Raw genomic sequence first — 17948 nt, 5'->3', positions numbered from 1 at the left:
GCATTCATTTACAACTTGGAATGGCTACTGAAAACAGAAAATGAGGCAATATCTCAGCAATGGCTTGTCGTAGTGCCATAAAATTTAATATATATCCTTGGGGAAAAGTACTGATGGTCCCCATGGCTACTGGTCTTTCTCCGTCACTACGGAGTGGAGTCAGAAGGTGCTCGGCCCCCAGACTTCTAGGGTTCCAGTTAATGTTTTAGGGTTAGGGTTGGTTTTTCAGGGTTAGAGTTATTAAACAGTGAAAAATATGGTAACGCTTCACAATTTTGCGTGTCATCCTTGCGCAGGGGCCATGCTAATCTTCTCTGTATCGATCCAATTTTAGTATATGTGCTGCCGTAGCAAGCACAAACCACACACCTGAAGGGCCCCTATAAGTGCTTAGGTTCCTCACAGAGTTTCCTGTCCGTGGTTAGAGCGAAAACACACAAAGTTCCTTCAGGAGACTCGAAGAACTGTCCTGATTGGACACACTACATGGAGTTTACAGATATAATGATTCCCCAAATTAACCATTAAACGCTTCAAAATTCTAAACATTTATCATTTTGTGTCTCAGACCGCAGAGGTGCATGCTGGGAGTATGGAGATCCGGGCACTCGCTGGTGTTCTGGTTGGTTCTCTGTGTGGTGATGTAATCAGTCCTTTGTTCTCATCATCAACCCCCATCCCTTCCCCATTGAGCCACAATTTTAAGAAAAATCGGAGCCACCAACGGAGGTAAAAACCAAATTTGACAACTTCTGCTGTAGAGCACCCTACATGGTAAAGTTGCGTTTTTGATGAAGACTTTAAAATTGCATAAAGCTTATCACAATGTAAAAAAAATATCACTAAGTTAAAAAAACAAAAACAGGAATCTATGGCAGTCCACACAACGCTTCTTGCACTTTTTAAGAAATTTGGCTCAGTGATAGAGGACAGTCTCAGCTACTTTACACAGCAATTTTGGTGTACTCCGCTCTAGCACCACCAACAGGCCAAATGGGGACATACAGTTGCAATAATAAATCTGCAACATCGTGGAATGCCAAAGTTGACAAAAAGGAAGTCAGGGCATATCTCAACCACAGCGTGATAAATTTAGAACAATGATAATACGTGACAGACGGTCCACGACCTAAGGTAGTAGGAGAAATTTTGTCTGAATTCACCTCTAGGGGGTGCTATAATCTAGAAATGACTCAAACTGCTAATAACTTTTAAACTGCTCAACATCAAGTCCTGATTCTTCTTTAGCTTGATTCCTTGGACGGTACCTGAGCGTTCTGCATGGAACGAATTTGGAATTTGCCAAAGAGGAAGTTTGCCATTTTCATTTTACTTAAAAACTTTTTTTTTCAATCATCATGAAATTTAGCTAACAGCATCGTGGGACCGACTTGAACAAAGATGTTTCTTGGATCTTTGAAATGCAGAATGGTTTGTAAATAACCTGCAAACAAATTTGATGGATAATTCCCCAAACAAGAAGTGAGGGCATGTCTTCCCAACGCTTTTATGTAATAACACCAAATTTGGCACATATGTTTAGCAACATGACCTGATGTTTGCAAACAAGCTTAGCATTCATTTACAACTTGGAATGGCTACTGAAAACAGAAAATGATTCAATATCTCAGCAATGACTTGTCGTAGTGCCATAAAATTTAATATATATCCTTGGGGAAAAGTACTGATGGTCCCCATGGCTACTGGTCTTTCTCCGTCACTACGGAGTGGAGTCAGAAGGTGCTCGGCCCCCAGACTTCGAGGGTTCCAGTTAATGTTTTAGGGTTAGGGTTGGTTTTTCAGGGTTAGAGTTATTAAACAGTGAAAAATATGGTAACGCTTCACGATTTTGCGTGTCATCCTTGCGCAGGGGCCATGCTAATCTTCTCTGTATCGTTCCAATTTTAGTATATGTGCTGCCGTAGCAAGCACAAACCTCACACCTGAAGGGCCCCTATAAGTGCTTAGGTTCCTAACAACGTTTCCTGTCCGTGGTTAGAGCGAAAACACACAAAGTTCCTTCAGGAGACTCGAAGAACTGTCCTGACAGGACACACACACACTACATGGAGTTCACAGATATAATGATTCCCCAAATTAACCATTAAACGCTTCAAAATTCTAAACATTTATCATTTTGTGTCTCAGACCGCAGAGGTGCATGCTGGGAGTATGGAGATCCGGGCACTCGCTGGTGTTCTGGTTGGTTCTCTGTGTGGTGATGTAATCAGTCCTTTGTTCTCATCATCAACCCCCATCCCTTCCCCATTGAGCCACAATTTTAAGAAAAATCGGAGCCACCAACGGAAATAAAAACCAAATTTGACAACTTCTGCTGTAGAGCACCCTACATGGTAAAGTTGTGTTTTTGATGAAGACTTTAAAATTGCATAAAGCTTATCACTATGTAAAAAAAATATCACGAAGTTAAAAAAACAGGAATCTATGGCAGTCCACACAACGCTTCTTGCACTTTTTAAGAAATTTGGCTCAGTGATAGAGGACAGTCTCAGCTACTTTACACAGCAATTTTGGTGTACTCCGCTCTAGCACCACCAACAGGCCAAATGGGGACATACAGTTGCAATAATAAATCTGCAACATCGTGGAATGCCAAAGTTGACAAAAAGGAAGTCAGGGCATATCTCAACCACAGCGTGATAAATTTAGAACAATGATAATACGTGACAGACGGTCCACGACCTAAGGTAGTAGGAGAAATTTTGTCTGAATTCACCTCTAGGGGGTGCTATAATCTAGAAATGACTCAAACTGCTAATAACTTTTAAACTGCTCAACATCAAGTCCTGATTCTTCTTTAGCTTGATTCCTTGGACGGTACCTGAGCGTTCTGCATGGAACGAATTTGGAATTTGCCAAAGAGGAAGTTTGCCATTTTCATTTTACTTAAAAACTTTTTTTTTCAATCATCATGAAATTTAGCTAACAGCATCGTGGGACCGACTTGAACAAAGATGTTTCTTGGATCTTTGAAATGCAGAATGGTTTGTAAATAACCTGCAAACAAATTTGATGGATAATTCCCCAAACAAGAAGTGAGGGCATGTCTTCCCAACGCTTTTATGTAATAACACCAAATTTGGCACATATGTTTAGCAACATGACCTGATGTTTGCAAACAAGCTTAGCATTCATTTACAACTTGGAATGGCTACTGAAAACAGAAAATGATTCAATATCTCAGCAATGACTTGTCGTAGTGCCATAAAATTTAATATATATCCTTGGGGAAAAGTACTGATGGTCCCCATGGCTACTGGTCTTTCTCCGTCACTACGGAGTGGAGTCAGAAGGTGCTCGGCCCCCAGACTTCGAGGGTTCCAGTTAATGTTTTAGGGTTAGGGTTGGTTTTTCAGGGTTAGAGTTATTAAACAGTGAAAAATATGGTAACGCTTCACGATTTTGCGTGTCATCCTTGCGCAGGGGCCATGCTAATCTTCTCTGTATCGATCCAATTTTAGTATATGTGCTGCCGTAGCAAGCACAAACCACACACCTGAAGGGCCCCTATAAGTGCTTAGGTTCCTCACAGCGTTTCCTGTCCGTGGTTAGAGCGAAAACACACAAAGTTCCTTCAGGAGACTCGAAGAACTGTCCTGACAGGACACACACACACTACATGGAGTTCACAGATATAATGATTCCCCAAATTAACCATTAAACGCTTCAAAATTCTAAACATTTATCATTTTGTGTCTCAGACCGCAGAGGTGCATGCTGGGAGTATGGAGATTCGGGCACTCGCTGGTGTTCTGGTTGGTTCTCTGTGTGGTGATGTAATCAGTCCTTTGTTCTCATCATCAACCCCCATCCCTTCCCCATTGAGCCACAATTTTAAGAAAAATCGGAGCCACAAACGGAAATAAAAACCAAATTTGACAACTTCTGCTGTAGAGCACCCTACATGGTAAAGTTGTGTTTTTGATGAAGACTTTAAAATTGCATAAAGCTTATCACAATGTAAAAAAAATATCACTAAGTTTAAAAAGCAGGAATCTATGGCAGTCCACACAACGCTTCTTGCACTTTTTATGAAATTTGGCTCAGTGATAGAGGACAGTCTCAGCTACTTTACCCAGCAATTTGGGTGTACTCCGCTCTAGCACCACCAACAGGCCAAATGGGGACATACAGTTGCAATAATAAATCTGCAACATCGTGGAATGCCAAAGTTGACAAAAATTAAGTGAGGGAATATCTCAACCACAGCGTGATAAATTCAGAACAACAATAATACGTGAGTGACGGTCCACGACCTAAGGTAGTAGGAGAAATTTTGTCTCAATTCACCTCTAGGGGGTGCTATAATCTAGAAATGAGTCAAACTGCTCATAACTTTTGAACTGCTCAACATCAAGTCCTGATTCTTCTTTAGCTTGATTCCTTGGACAGTACCTGAGTGTTCTGCATGGAACGAATTTGGAATTTGCCAAAGAGGAAGTTTGCCATTTTCATTTTACTTAAAAACTTTTTTTTTCAATCATCATGAAATTTAGCTAACAGCATCGTGGGACCAACTTGAACAAAAGATGTTTCTTGGATCTTTGAAATGCAGGATGGTTTGTAAATAACCTGCAAACAAATTTCATGGATAATTCCCCAAACAAGAAGTGAGGGCATGTCTTCCCAACGCTTTTATGTAATAACGCCAAATTTGGCACATATGTTTAGCAACATGACCTGATGTTAGCAAACAAGCTTAGCATTCATTTACAACTTGGAATGGCTACTGAAAACAGAAAATGAGGCAATATCTCAGCAATGGCTTGTCTAGTGCCATAATATTTAATATATATGCTTGGGGAAAAGTACTGATGGTCCCCATGGCTACTGGTCTTTCTCCGTCACTACGGAGTGGAGTCAGAAGGTGCTCTGCGCCCAGACTTTTAGGGTTCCAGTTAATGTTTTAGGGTTAGGGTTGGTTTTTCAGGGTTAGAGTTATTAAACAGTGAAAAATATGGTAACGCTTCACGATTTTGCGTGTCATCCTTGCGCAGGGGCCATGCTAATCTTCTCTGTATCGTTCCAATTTTAGTATATGTGCTGCCGTAGCAAGCACAAACCACACACCTGAAGGGCCCCTATAAGTGCTGAGGTTCCTCACAGCGTTTCCTGTCCGTGGTTAGAGCAAAAACACACAAAGTTCCTTCAGGAGACTCGAAGAACTGTCCTGAATGGACACACACACTACATGGAGTTTACAGATATAATGATTCCCCAAATTAACCATTAAACGCTTCAAAATTCTAAACATTTATCATTTTGTGTCTCAGACCGCAGAGGTGCATGCTGGGAGTATGGAGATTCGGGCACTCGCTGGTGTTCTGGTTGGTTCTCTGTGTGGTGATGTAATCAGTCCTTTGTTCTCATCATCAACCCCCATCCCTTCCCCATTGAGCCACAATTTTAAGAAAAATCGGAGCCACCAACTGAGGCAAAAACCAAATTTGACAACTTCTGCTGTAGAGCACCCTACATGGTAAAGTTGTGTTTTTGATGAAGACTTTAAAATTGCATAAAGCTTATCACAATGTAAAAAAAAATCACGAAGTTAAAAAAACAAAAACAGGAATCTATGGCAGTCCACACAACGCTTCTTGCACTTTTTATGAAATTTGGCTGAGTGATAGAGGACAGTCTCAGCTACTTTACACAGCAATTTTGGTGTACTCCGCTCTAGCACCACCAACAGGCCAAATGGGGACATACAGTTGCAATAATAAATCTGCAACATCGTGGAATGCCAAAGTTGACAAAAATTAAGTGAGGGCATATCTCAACCACAGCGTGATAAATTCAGAACAACGATAATACGTGAGTGACGGTCCACGACCTAAGGTAGTAGGAGAAATATTGTCTGAATTCACCTCTAGGGGGTGCTATAATCTAGAAATGAGTCAAACTGCTGATAACTTTTGAACTGCTCAACATCAAGTCATGATTCTTCTTTAGCTTGATTCCTTGGACGGTACCTGAGTGTTCTGCATGGAACGAATTTGGAATTTGCCAAAAATGCAGGATGGTTTGTCAATAACCTGCAAACAAATTTGATGGATAATTCCCCAAACAAGAAGTGAGGGCATGTCTTCCCAACGCTTTTATGTAATAATGCCAAATTTGGCACATATGTTTAGCAACATGACCTGATGTTAGCAAACAAGCTTAGCATTCATTTACAACTTGGAATGGCTACTGAAAACAGAAAATGAGGCAATATCTCAGCAATGGCTTGTCTAGTGCCATAAAATTTAATATATATGCTTGGGGAAAAGTACTGATGGTCCCCATGGCTACTGGTCTTTCTCCGTCACTACGGAGTGGAGTCAGAAGGTGCTCGGCCCCCAGACTTTTAGGGTTCCAGTTAATGTTTTAGGGTTAGGGTTGGTTTTTCAGGGTTAGAGTTATTAAACATTGAAAAATATGGTAACGCTTCACGATTTTGCGTGTCATCCTTGCGCAGGGGCCATGCTAATCTTCTCTGTATCGTTCCAATTTTAGTATATGTGCTGCCGTAGCAAGCACAAACCACGCACCTGAAGGGCCCCTATAAGTGCTGAGGTTCCTAACAACGTTTCCTGTCCGTGGTTAGAGCGAAAACACACAAAGTTCCTTCAGGAGACTCGAAGAACTGTCCTGATTGGACACACACACTACATGGAGTTTACAGATATAATGATTCCCCAAATTAACCATTAAACGCTTCAAAATTCTAAACATTTATCATTTTGTGCCTCAGACCGCAGAGGTGCATGCTGGGAGTATGGAGATTCGGGCACTGGCTGGTGTTCTGGTTGGTTCTCTGTGTGGTGATGTAATCAGTCCTTTGTTCTCATCATCAACCCCCATCCCTTCCCCATTGAGCCACAATTTTAAGAAAAATCGGAGCCAACAACTGAGGTAAAAACCAAATTTGACAACTTCTGCTGTAGAGCACCCTACATGGTAAAGTTGTGTTTTCGACGAAGACTTTAAAATTGCATAAAGCTTATCACAATGTAAAAAAAAAAATCACTACGTTAAAAAAACAAAAACAGGAATCTATGACAGTCCACACAACGCTTCTTGCACTTTTTAAGAAATTTGGCTCAGTGATAGAGGACAGTCTCAGCTACTTTACCCAGCAATTTTGGTGTACTCCGCTCTAGCACCACCAGCAGGCCAAATGGGGACATACAGTTGCAATAATAAATCTGCAACATCGTGGAATGCCAAAGTTGACAAAAAGGAAGTCAGGGCATATCTCAACCACAGCGTGATAAATTTAGAACAACGATAATACGTGAGTGACGGTCCACGACCTAAGGTAGTAGGAGAAATTTAGTCTGAATTCACCTCTAAGGGGTGCTATAATCTAGAAATGACTCAAACTGCTCATAACTTTTAAACTGCTCAACATCAAGTCCTGATTCTTCTTTAGCTTGATTCCTTGGACGGTACCTTAGTGTTCTGCATGGAACGAATTTGGAATTTGCCAAAGAGGAAGTTTGCCATTTTCTTTTTACTTAAAAACTTTTTTTTTCAATCATCATGAAATTTAGCTAACAGCATCGTGGGACCGACTTGAACAAAGGATGTTTCTTGGATCTTTGAAATGCAGGATGGTTTGTAAATAACCTGCAAACAAATTTGATGGATAATTCCCCAAACAAGAAGTGAGGGCATGTCTTCCCAACGCTTTTATGTAATAATGCCAAATTTGGCACATATGTTTAGCAACATGACCTGATGTTAGCAAACAAGCTTAGCATTCATTTACAACTTGGAATGGCTACTGAAAACAGAAAATGAGGCAATATCTCAGCAATGGCTTGTCTAGTGCCATAAAATTTAATATATATGCTTGGGGAAAAGTACTGATGGTCCCCATGGCTACTGGTCTTTCTCCGTCACTACGGAGTGGAGTCAGAAGGTGCTCGGCCCCCAGACTTTTAGGGTTCCAGTTAATGTTTTAGGGTTAGGGTTGGTTTTTCAGGGTTAGAGTTATTAAACAGTGAAAAATATGGTAACGCTTCACGATTTTGCGTGTCATCCTTGCGCAGGGGCCATGCTAATCTTCTCTGTATCGTTCCAATTTTAGTATATGTGCTGCCGTAGCAAACACAAACCATGCACCTGAAGGGCCCCTATAAGTGCTGAGGTTCCTAACAACGTTTCCTTTCCGTGGTTAGAGCGAAAACACACAAAGTTCCTTCAGGAGACTCGAAGAACTGTCCTGATTGGACACACACACTACATGGAGTTTACAGATATAATGATTCCCCAAATTAACCATTAAACGCTTCAAAATTCTAAACATTTATCATTTTGTGCCTCAGACCGCAGAGGTGCATGCTGGGAGTATGGAGATTCGGGCACTGGCTGGTGTTCTGGTTGGTTCTCTGTGTGGTGATGTAATCAGTCCTTTGTTCTCATCATCAACCCCCATCCCTTCCCCATTGAGCCACAATTTTAAGAAAAATCGGAGCCAACAACTGAGGTAAAAACCAAATTTGACAACTTCTGCTGTAGAGCACCCTACATGGTAAAGTTGTGTTTTCGACGAAGACTTTAAAATTGCATAAAGCTTATCACAATGTAAAAAAAAAATCACTACGTTAAAAAAACAAAAACAGGAATCTATGACAGTCCACACAACGCTTCTTGCACTTTTTAAGAAATTTGGCTCCGTGATAGAGGACAGTCTCAGCTACTTTACCCAGCAATTTTGGTGTACTCCGCTCTAGCACCACCAGCAGGCCAAATGGGGACATACAGTTGCAATAATAAATCTGCAACATCGTGGAATGCCAAAGTTGACAAAAAGGAAGTCAGGGCATATCTCAACCACAGCGTGATAAATTTAGAACAACGATAATACGTGAGTGACGGTCCACGACCTAAGGTAGTAGGAGAAATTTAGTCTGAATTCACCTCTAAGGGGTGCTATAATCTAGAAATGACTCAAACTGCTCATAACTTTTAAACTGCTCAACATCAAGTCCTGATTCTTCTTTAGCTTGATTCCTTGGACGGTACCTTAGTGTTCTGCATGGAACGAATTTGGAATTTGCCAAAGAGGAAGTTTGCCATTTTCATTTTACTTAAAAACTTTTTTTTTCAATCATCATGAAATTTAGCTAACAGCATCGTGGGACCGACTTGAACAAAGGATGTTTCTTGGATCTTTGAAATGCAGGATGGTTTGTAAATAACCTGCAAACAAATTTGATGGATAATTCCCCAAACAAGAAGTGAGGGCATGTCTTCCCAACGCTTTTATTTAATAATGCCAAATTTGGCACATATGTTTAGCAACATGACCTGATGTTAGCAAACAAGCTTAGCATTCATTTACAACTTGGAATGGCTACTGAAAACAGAAAATGAGGCAATATCTCAGCAATGGCTTGTCTAGTGCCATAAAATTTAATATATATGCTTGGGGAAAAGTACTGATGGTCCCCATGGCTACTGGTCTTTCTCCGTCACTACGGAGTGGAGTCAGAAGGTGCTCGGCCCCCAGACTTTTAGGGTTCCAGTTAATGTTTTAGGGTTAGGGTTGGTTTTTCAGGGTTAGAGTTATTAAACAGTGAAAAATATGGTAACGCTTCACGATTTTGCGTGTCATCCTTGCGCAGGGGCCATGCTAATCTTCTCTGTATCGTTCCAATTTTAGTATATGTGCTGCCATAGCAAGCACAAACCACACACCTGAAGGGCCCCTATAAGTGCTGAGGTGCCTAACAATGTTTCCTTTCCGTGGTTAGAGCGAAAACACACAAAGTTCCTTCAGGAGACTCGAAGAACTGTCCTGATTGGACACACACACTACATGGAGTTTACAGATATAATGATTCCCCAAATTAACCATTAAACGCTTCAAAATTCTAAACATTTATCATTTTGTGCCTCAGACCGCAGAGGTGCATGCTGGGAGTATGGAGATTCGGGCACTGGCTGGTGTTCTGGTTGGTTCTCTGTGTGGTGATGTAATCAGTCCTTTGTTCTCATCATCAACCCCCATCCCTTCCCCATTGAGCCACAATTTTAAGAAAAATCGGAGCCAACAACTGAGGTAAAAACCAAATTTGACAACTTCTGCTGTAGAGCACCCTACATGGTAAAGTTGTGTTTTTGACGAAGACTTTAAAATTGCATAAAGCTTATCACAATGTAAAAAAAAAATCACTAAGTTAAAAAAACAAAAACAGGAATCTATGGCAGTCCACACAACGCTTCTTGCACTTTTTATGAAATTTGGCTCAGTGATAGAGGACAGTCTCAGCTACTTTACACAGCAATTTTGGTGTACTCCGCTCTAGCACCACCAACAGGCCAAATGGGGACATACAGTTGCAATAATAAATCTGCAACATCGTGGAATGCCAAAGTTGACAAAAAGGAAGTCAGGACATATCTCAACCACAGCGTGATAAATTTAGAACAACGATAATACGTGAGTGACGGTCCACGACCTAAGGTAGTAGGAGAAATTTTGTCTGAATTCACCTCTAAGGGGTGCTGTAATCTAGAAATGAGTCAAACTGCTGATAACTTTTGAACTGCTCAACATCAAGTCCTGATTCTTCTTTAGCTTGATTCCTTGGACGGTACCTGATTGTTCTGCATGGAACGAATTTGGAATTTGCCAAACAGGAAGTTTGCCATTTTCATTTTACTTAAAAACTTTTTTTTTCAATCATCATGAAATTTAGCTCACAGCATCGTGGGACCAACTTGAACAAAAGACGTTTCTTGGATCTTTGAAATGCAGGATGGTTTGTAAATAACCTGCAAACAAATTTGATGGATAATTCCCCAAACAAGAAGTGAGGGCATGTCTTCCCAACGCTTTTATGTAATAACGCCAAATTTGGCACATATGTTTAGCAACATGACCTGATGTTAGCAAACAAGCTTAGCATTCATTTACAACTTGGAATGGCTACTGAAAACAGAAAATGAGGCAATATCTCAGCAATGGCTTGTCTAGTGCCATAAAATTTAATATATATGCTTGGGGAAAAGTACTGATGGTCCCCATGGCTACTGGTCTTTCTCCGTCACTACGGAGTGGAGTCAGAAGGAGCTCTGCGCCCAGACTTTTAGGGTTTCAGTTAATGGTTTAGGGATAGGGTTGGTTTTTCAGGGTTAGAGTTATTAAACAGTGAAAAATATGGTAACGCTTCACGATTTTGCGTGTCATCCTTGCGCAGGGGCCATGCTAATCTTCTCTGTATCGTTCCAATTTTAGTATATGTGCTGCCGTAGCAAGCACAAACCACACACCTGAAGGGCCCCTATAAGTGCTGAGGTTCCTAACAACGTTTCCTTTCCGTGGTTAGAGCGAAAACACACAAAGTTCCTTCAGGAGACTCGAAGAACTGTCCTGATTGGACACACAGACTACATGGAGTTTACAGATATAATGATTCCCCAAATTAACCATTAAATGCTTCAAAATTCTAAACATTTATCATTTTGTGTCTCAGACCGCAGAGGTGCATGCTGGGAGTATGGAGATTCGGGCACTCGCTGGTGTTCTGGTTGGTTCTCTGTGTGGTGATGTAATCAGTCCTTTGTTCTCATCATCAACCCCCATCCCTTCCCCATTGAGCCACAATTTTAAGAAAAATCGGAGCCACCAACTGAGGTAAAAACCAAATTTGACAACTTCTGCTCTAGAGCACCCTACATTTTAAAGTTGTGTTTTTGATGAAGACTTTAAAATTGCATAAAGCTTATCACAATGTAAAAAAAATATCACTAAGTTAAAAAAACAAAAACAGGAATCTATGGCAGTCCACACAACGCTTCTTGCACTTTTTAAGAAATTTGGCTCAGTGATAGAGGACAGTCTATTCAATTCAATTCAATTCAATTTTATTTGTATAGCGCTTTTAACAATGGACATTGTCACAAAGCAGCTTTACAGAAATAAATGGATTCACAAAAATATATTGTAAATATTTAAATTTGTCACTGTGAATTTATCCCTAATGAGCAAGCCTCAGCTCAGCTACTTTACACAGCAATTTTTGTGTACTCCGCTCTAGCACCACCAACAGGCCAAATGGGGACATACAGTTGCAATAATAAATCTGCAACATCGTGGAATGCCAAAGTTGACAAAAATTAAGTGAGGGCATATCTCAACCACAGCGTGATAAATTTAGAACAACGACAATACGTGAGTGACGGTCCACGACCTAAGGTAGTAGGAGAAATTTTGTCTGAATTCACCTCTAGGGGGTGCTATAATCTAGAAATGACTCAAACTGCTCATAACCTTTAAACTGCTCAACATCAAGTCCTGATTCTTCTTTAGCTTGATTCCTTGGACGGTACCTGAGTGTTCTGCATGGAACGAATTTGGAATTTGCCAAAGAGGAAGTTTGCCTTTTTCATTTTACTTAAAAACTTTTTTTTTCAATCATCATGAAATTTAGCTCACAGCATCGTGGGACCAACTTGAACAAAAGATGTTTCTTGGATCTTTGAAATGCAGGATGGTTTGTAAATAACCTGCAAACAAATTTGATGGATAATTCCCCAAACAAGAAGTGAGGGCATGTCTTCCCAACGCTTTTATGTAATAACACCAAATTTGGCACATATGTTTAGCAACATGACCTGATGTTAGCAAACAAGCTTAGCATTCATTTACAACTTGGAATGGCTACTGAAAACAGAAAATGAGGCAATATCTCAGCAATGGCTTGTCGTAGTGCCATAAAATTTAATATATATGCTTGGGGAAAAGAACTGATGGTCCCCATGGCTACTGGTCTTTCTCCGTCACTACGGAGTGGAGTCAGAAGGTGCTCGGCGCCGAGACTTTTAGGGTTCCAGTTAATGTTTTAGGGTTAGGGTTGGTTTTTCAGGGTTAGAGTTATTAAACAGTGAAAAATATGGTAACGCTTCACGATTTTGCGTGTCATCCTTGCGCAGGGGCCATGCTAATCTTCTCTGTATCGTTCCAATTTTAGTATATGTGCTGCCGTAGCAAGCACAAACCACACACCTGAAGGGCCCCTATAAGTGCTTAGGTTCCTCACAGCGTTTCCTGTCCGTGGTTAGAGCGAAAACACACAAAGTTCCTTCAGGAGACTCGAAGAACTGTCCTGATTGGACACACACACTACATGGAGTTTACAGATATAATGATTCCCCAAATTAACCATTAAACGCTTCAAAATTCTAAACATTTATCATTTTGTGTCTCAGACCGCAGAGGTGCATGCTGGGAGTATGGAGATTCGGGCACTCGCTGGTGTTCTGGTTGGTTCTCTGTGTGGTGATGTAATCAGTCCTTTGTTCTCATCATCAACCCCCATCCCTTCCCCATTGAGCCACAATTTTAAGAAAAATCGAAGCCACCAACTGAGGTAAAAACCAAATTTGACAACTTCTGCTGTAGAGCACCCTACATGGTAAAGTTGTGTTTTTCATGAAGACTTTAAAATTGCATAAAGCTTATCACTATGTAAAAAAAATGACTACATTAAAAAAACAAAAACAGGAATCTATGGCAGTCCACACAACGCTTCTTGCACTTTTCATGAAATTTGGCTGAGTGATAGAGGACAGTCTCAGCTACTTTACACAGCAATTTTGGTGTACTCCGCTCTAGCACCACCAACAGGCCAAATGGGGACATACAGTTGCAATAATAAATCTGCAACATCGTGGAATGCCAAAGTTGACAAAAATTAAGTGAGGGCATATCTCAACCACAGCGTGATAAATTCAGAACAACGATAATACGTGAGTGACGGTCCACGACCTAAGGTAGTAGGAGAAATTTTGTCTGAATTCACCTCTAAGGGGTGCTATAATCTAGAAATGAGTCAAACTGCTGATAACTTTTGAACTGCTCAACATCAAGTCCTGATTCTTCTTTAGCTTGATTCCTTGGACGGTACCTGAGTGTTCTGCATGGAACGAATTTGGAATTTGCCAAAAAGGAAGTTTGCCATTTTCATTTTACTTAAAAACTTTTTTTTTCAATCATCATGAAATTTAGCTCACAGCATCGTGGGACCAACTTGAACAAAAGATCTTTCTTGGATCTTTGAAATGCAGGATGGTTTGTAAATAACCTGCAAACAAATTTCATGGATAATTCCCCAAACAAGAAGTGAGGGCATGTCTTCCCAACGCTTTTATATAATAACGCCAAATTTGGCACATATGTTTAGCAACATGACCTGATGTTAGCAAACAAGCTTAGCATTCATTTACAACTTGGAATGGCTACTGAAAACAGAAAATGAGGCAATATCTCAGCAATGGCTTGTCGTAGTGCCATAAAATTTAATATATATGCTTGGGGAAAAGTACTGATGGTCCCCATGGCTACTGGTCTTTCTCCATCACTAGGGAGTGGAGTCAGAAGGTGCTCTGCGCCCAGACTTTTAGGGTTCCAGTTAATGTTTTAGGGTTAGGGTTGGTTTTTCAGGGTTAGAGTTATTAAACAGTGAAAAATATGGTAACGCTTCACGATTTTGCGTGTCATCCTTGCGCAGGGGCCATGCTAATCTTCTCTGTATCGATCCAATTTTAGTATATGTGCTGCCGTAGCAAGCACAAACCACACACCTGAAGGGCCCCTATAAGTGCTTAGGTTCCTAACAACGTTTCCTGTCCGTGGTTAGAGCGAAAACACACAAAGTTCCTTCAGGAGACTCGAAGAACTGTCCTGATTGGACACACTACATGGAGTTTACAGATATAATGATTCCCCAAATTAACCATTAAACGCTTCAAAATTCTAAACATTTATCATTTTGTGTCTCAGACCGCAGAGGTGCATGCTGGGAGTATGGAGATTCGGGCACTCGCTGGTGTTCTGGTTGGTTCTCTGTGTGGTGATGTAATCAGTCCTTTGTTCTCATCATCAACCCCCATCCCTTCCCCATTGAGCCACAATTTTAAGAAAAATCGAAGCCACCAACTGAGGTAAAAACCAAATTTGACAACTTCTGCTGTAGAGCACCCTACATGGTAAAGTTGTGTCTTTGATGAAGACTTTAAAATTGCATAAAGCTTATCACAATGTAAAAAAAATATCATTACGTTAAAAAAACAAAAACAGGAATCTATGGCAGTCCACACAACGCTTCTTGCACTTTTTAAGAAATTTGGCTCAGTGATAGAGGACAGTCTCAGCTACTTTACACAGCAATTTTGGTGTACTCCGCTCTAGCACCACCAACAGGCCAAATGGGGACATACAGTTGCAATAATAAATCTGCAACTTCGTGGAATGCCAAAGTTGACAAAAATTAAGTGAGGGAATATCTCAACCACAGCGTGATAAATTTCGAACAACGATAATACGTGAGTGACGGTCCACGACCTAAGGTAGTAGGAGAAATTTTGTCTGAATTCACCTCTAGGGGGTGCTATAATCTAGAAATGAGTCAAACTGCTGATAACTTTTGAACTGCTCAACATCAAGTCCTGATTCTTCTTTAGTTTGATTCCTTGGACGGTACCTGAGTGTTCTGCATGGAACGAATTTGGAATTTGCCAAACAGGAAGTTTGCCATTTTCATTTTACTTAAAACCTTTTTTTTTCAATCATCATGAAATTTAGCTCACAGCATCGTGGGACCAACTTGAACAAAAGATGTTTCTTGGATCTTTGAAATGCAGGATGGTTTGTAAATAACCTGCAAACAAATTTGATGGATAATTCCCCAAACAAGAAGTGAGGGCATGTCTTCCCAACGCTTTTATGTAATAACGGCAAATTTGGCACATATGTTTAGCAACATGACCTGATGTTAGCAAACAAGCTTAGCATTCATTTACAACTTGGAATGGCTACTGAAAACAGAAAATGTGAAAATATCTCAGCAATGGCTTGTCTAGTGCCATAAAATTTAATATATATGCTTGGGGAAAAGTACTGATGGTCCCCATGGCTACTGGTCTTTCTCCGTCACTACGGAGTGGAGTCAGAAGGTGCTCTGCGCCCAGACTTTTAGGGTTTCAGTTAATGTTTTAGGGATAGGGTTGGTTTTTCAGGGTTAGAGTTATTAAACAGTGAAAAATATGGTAACGCTTCACGATTTTGCGTGTCATCCTTGCGCAGGGGCCATGCTAATCTTCTCTGTATCGTTCCAATTTTAGTATATGTGCTGCCGTAGCAAGCACAAACCACACACCTGAAGGGCCCCTATAAGTGCTGAGGTTCCTAACAACGTTTCCTGTCCGTGGTTAGAGCGAAAACACACAAAGTTCCTTCAGGAGACTTGAAGAACTGTCCTGATTGGACACACACACTACATGGAGTTTACAGATATAATGATTCCCCAAATTAACCATTAAACGCTTCAAAATTCTAAACATTTATCATTTTGTGTCTCAGACCGCAGAGGTGCATGCTGGGAGTATGGAGATTCGGGCACTCGCTGGTGTTCTGGTTGGTTCTCTGTGTGGTGATGTAATCAGTCCTTTGTTCTCATCATCAACCCCCATCCCTTCCCCATTGAGCCACAATTTTAGGAAAAATCGAAGCCAACAACTGAGGTAAAAACCAAATTTGACAACTTCTGCTGTAGAGCACCCTACATGGTAAAGTTGTGTCTTTGATGAAGACTTTAAAATTGCATAAAGCTTATCACAATGTAAAAAAAATATCATTACGTTAAAAAAACAAAAACAGGAATCTATGGCAGTCCACACAACGCTTCTTGCACATTTTATGAAATTTGGCTCAGTGATAGAGGACAGTCTCAGCTACTTTACCCAGCAATTTTGGTGTACTCCGCTCTAGCACCAAATGGGGACATACAGTTGCAATAATAAATCTGCAACATCGTGGAATGCCAAAGTTGACAAAAAGGAAGTCAGGGCATATCTCAACCACAGCGTGATAAATTTAGAACAACGATAATACGTGAGTGACGGTCCACGACCTAGGGTAGTAGGAGAAATTTTGTCTGAATTCACCTCTAAGGGGTGCTGTAATCTAGAAATGACTCGAACTGCTCATAACTTTTAAACTGCTCAACATCAAGTCCTGATTCTTCTTTAGCTTGATTCCTTGGACGGTACCTGATTGTTCTGCATGGAACGAATTTGGAATTTGCCAAAGAGGAAGTTTGCCTTTTTCATTTTACTTAAAAACTTTTTTTTTCAATCATCATGAAATTTAGCTCACAGCATCGTGGGACCAACTTGAACAAAAGACGTTTCTTGGATCTTTGAAATGCAGGATGGTTTGTAAATAACCTGCAAACAAATTTGATGGATAATTCCCCAAACAAGAAGTGAGGGCATGTCTTCCCAACGCTTTTATGTAATAACGCCAAATTTGGCACATATGTTTAGCAACATGACCTGATGTTAGCAAACAAGCTTAGCATTCATTTACAACTTGGAATGGCTACTGAAAACAGAAAATGAGGCAATATCTCAGCAATGGCTTGTCTTGTGCCATAAAATTTAATATATATGCTTGGGGAAAAGTACTGATGGTCCCCATGGCTACTGGTCTTTCTCCGTCACTACGGAGTGGAGTCAGAAGGTGCTCTGCGCCCCCAGACTTTTAGGGTTCCAGTTAATGTTTTAGGGATAGGGTTGGTTTTTCAGGGTTAGAGTTATTAAACAGTGAAAAATATGGTAACGCTTCACGATTTTGCGTGTCATCCTTGCGCAGGGGCCATGCTAATCTTCTCTGTATCGTTCCAATTTTAGTATATGTGCTGCCGTAGCAAGCACAAACCACACACCTGAAGGGCCCCTATAAGTGCTTAGGGTCCTAACAACGTTTCCTGTCCGTGGTTAGAGCGAAAACACACAAAGTTCCTTCAGGAGACTCGAAGAACTGTCCTGATTGGACACACACACTACATGGAGTTTACAGATATAATGATTCCCCAAATTAACCATTAAACGCTTCAAAATTCTAAACATTTATCATTTTGTGTCTCAGA

At 40.6% G+C, this 17948-nt stretch overlaps 1 protein-coding gene and 12 non-coding genes across 13 annotated transcripts in view; all 13 read right to left on the bottom strand.

The window, feature by feature from the left end:
* The window catches only part of dnah10 (dynein axonemal heavy chain 10), a 226809-nt gene that overhangs the window by 56906 nt on the left and 151955 nt on the right, over positions 1 to 17948 (bottom strand). The gene's annotated exons all lie outside the window — the stretch shown is intronic.
* Positions 252 to 358, bottom strand: LOC128317386 (U6 spliceosomal RNA). The gene has a single exon (XR_008300899.1). It is a non-coding gene; the product is annotated as a U6 spliceosomal RNA (small nuclear RNA).
* LOC128317423 (U6 spliceosomal RNA) lies at positions 1826 to 1932 on the bottom strand. Its single transcript, XR_008300936.1, has one exon. It is a non-coding gene; the product is annotated as a U6 spliceosomal RNA (small nuclear RNA).
* Positions 3400 to 3506, bottom strand: LOC128317380 (U6 spliceosomal RNA). The gene has a single exon (XR_008300893.1). It is a non-coding gene; the product is annotated as a U6 spliceosomal RNA (small nuclear RNA).
* Positions 4974 to 5080, bottom strand: LOC128317422 (U6 spliceosomal RNA). Its single transcript, XR_008300935.1, has one exon. It is a non-coding gene; the product is annotated as a U6 spliceosomal RNA (small nuclear RNA).
* Positions 6437 to 6543, bottom strand: LOC128317421 (U6 spliceosomal RNA). Its single transcript, XR_008300934.1, has one exon. It is a non-coding gene; the product is annotated as a U6 spliceosomal RNA (small nuclear RNA).
* LOC128317360 (U6 spliceosomal RNA) lies at positions 8016 to 8122 on the bottom strand. The gene has a single exon (XR_008300873.1). It is a non-coding gene; the product is annotated as a U6 spliceosomal RNA (small nuclear RNA).
* LOC128317354 (U6 spliceosomal RNA) lies at positions 9594 to 9700 on the bottom strand. Its single transcript, XR_008300867.1, has one exon. It is a non-coding gene; the product is annotated as a U6 spliceosomal RNA (small nuclear RNA).
* On the bottom strand, positions 11172 to 11278 carry LOC128317420 (U6 spliceosomal RNA). Its single transcript, XR_008300933.1, has one exon. It is a non-coding gene; the product is annotated as a U6 spliceosomal RNA (small nuclear RNA).
* LOC128317419 (U6 spliceosomal RNA) lies at positions 12907 to 13013 on the bottom strand. The gene has a single exon (XR_008300932.1). It is a non-coding gene; the product is annotated as a U6 spliceosomal RNA (small nuclear RNA).
* On the bottom strand, positions 14484 to 14590 carry LOC128317379 (U6 spliceosomal RNA). The gene has a single exon (XR_008300892.1). It is a non-coding gene; the product is annotated as a U6 spliceosomal RNA (small nuclear RNA).
* LOC128317418 (U6 spliceosomal RNA) lies at positions 16058 to 16164 on the bottom strand. Its single transcript, XR_008300931.1, has one exon. It is a non-coding gene; the product is annotated as a U6 spliceosomal RNA (small nuclear RNA).
* Positions 17627 to 17733, bottom strand: LOC128317417 (U6 spliceosomal RNA). Its single transcript, XR_008300930.1, has one exon. It is a non-coding gene; the product is annotated as a U6 spliceosomal RNA (small nuclear RNA).

This window comes from Pangasianodon hypophthalmus, chromosome 24, assembly GCF_027358585.1.
Source record: "Pangasianodon hypophthalmus isolate fPanHyp1 chromosome 24, fPanHyp1.pri, whole genome shotgun sequence".
NCBI lineage: Eukaryota > Metazoa > Chordata > Actinopteri > Siluriformes > Pangasiidae > Pangasianodon > Pangasianodon hypophthalmus.
This window is presented reverse-complemented; position numbering and strand designations above follow the sequence as displayed.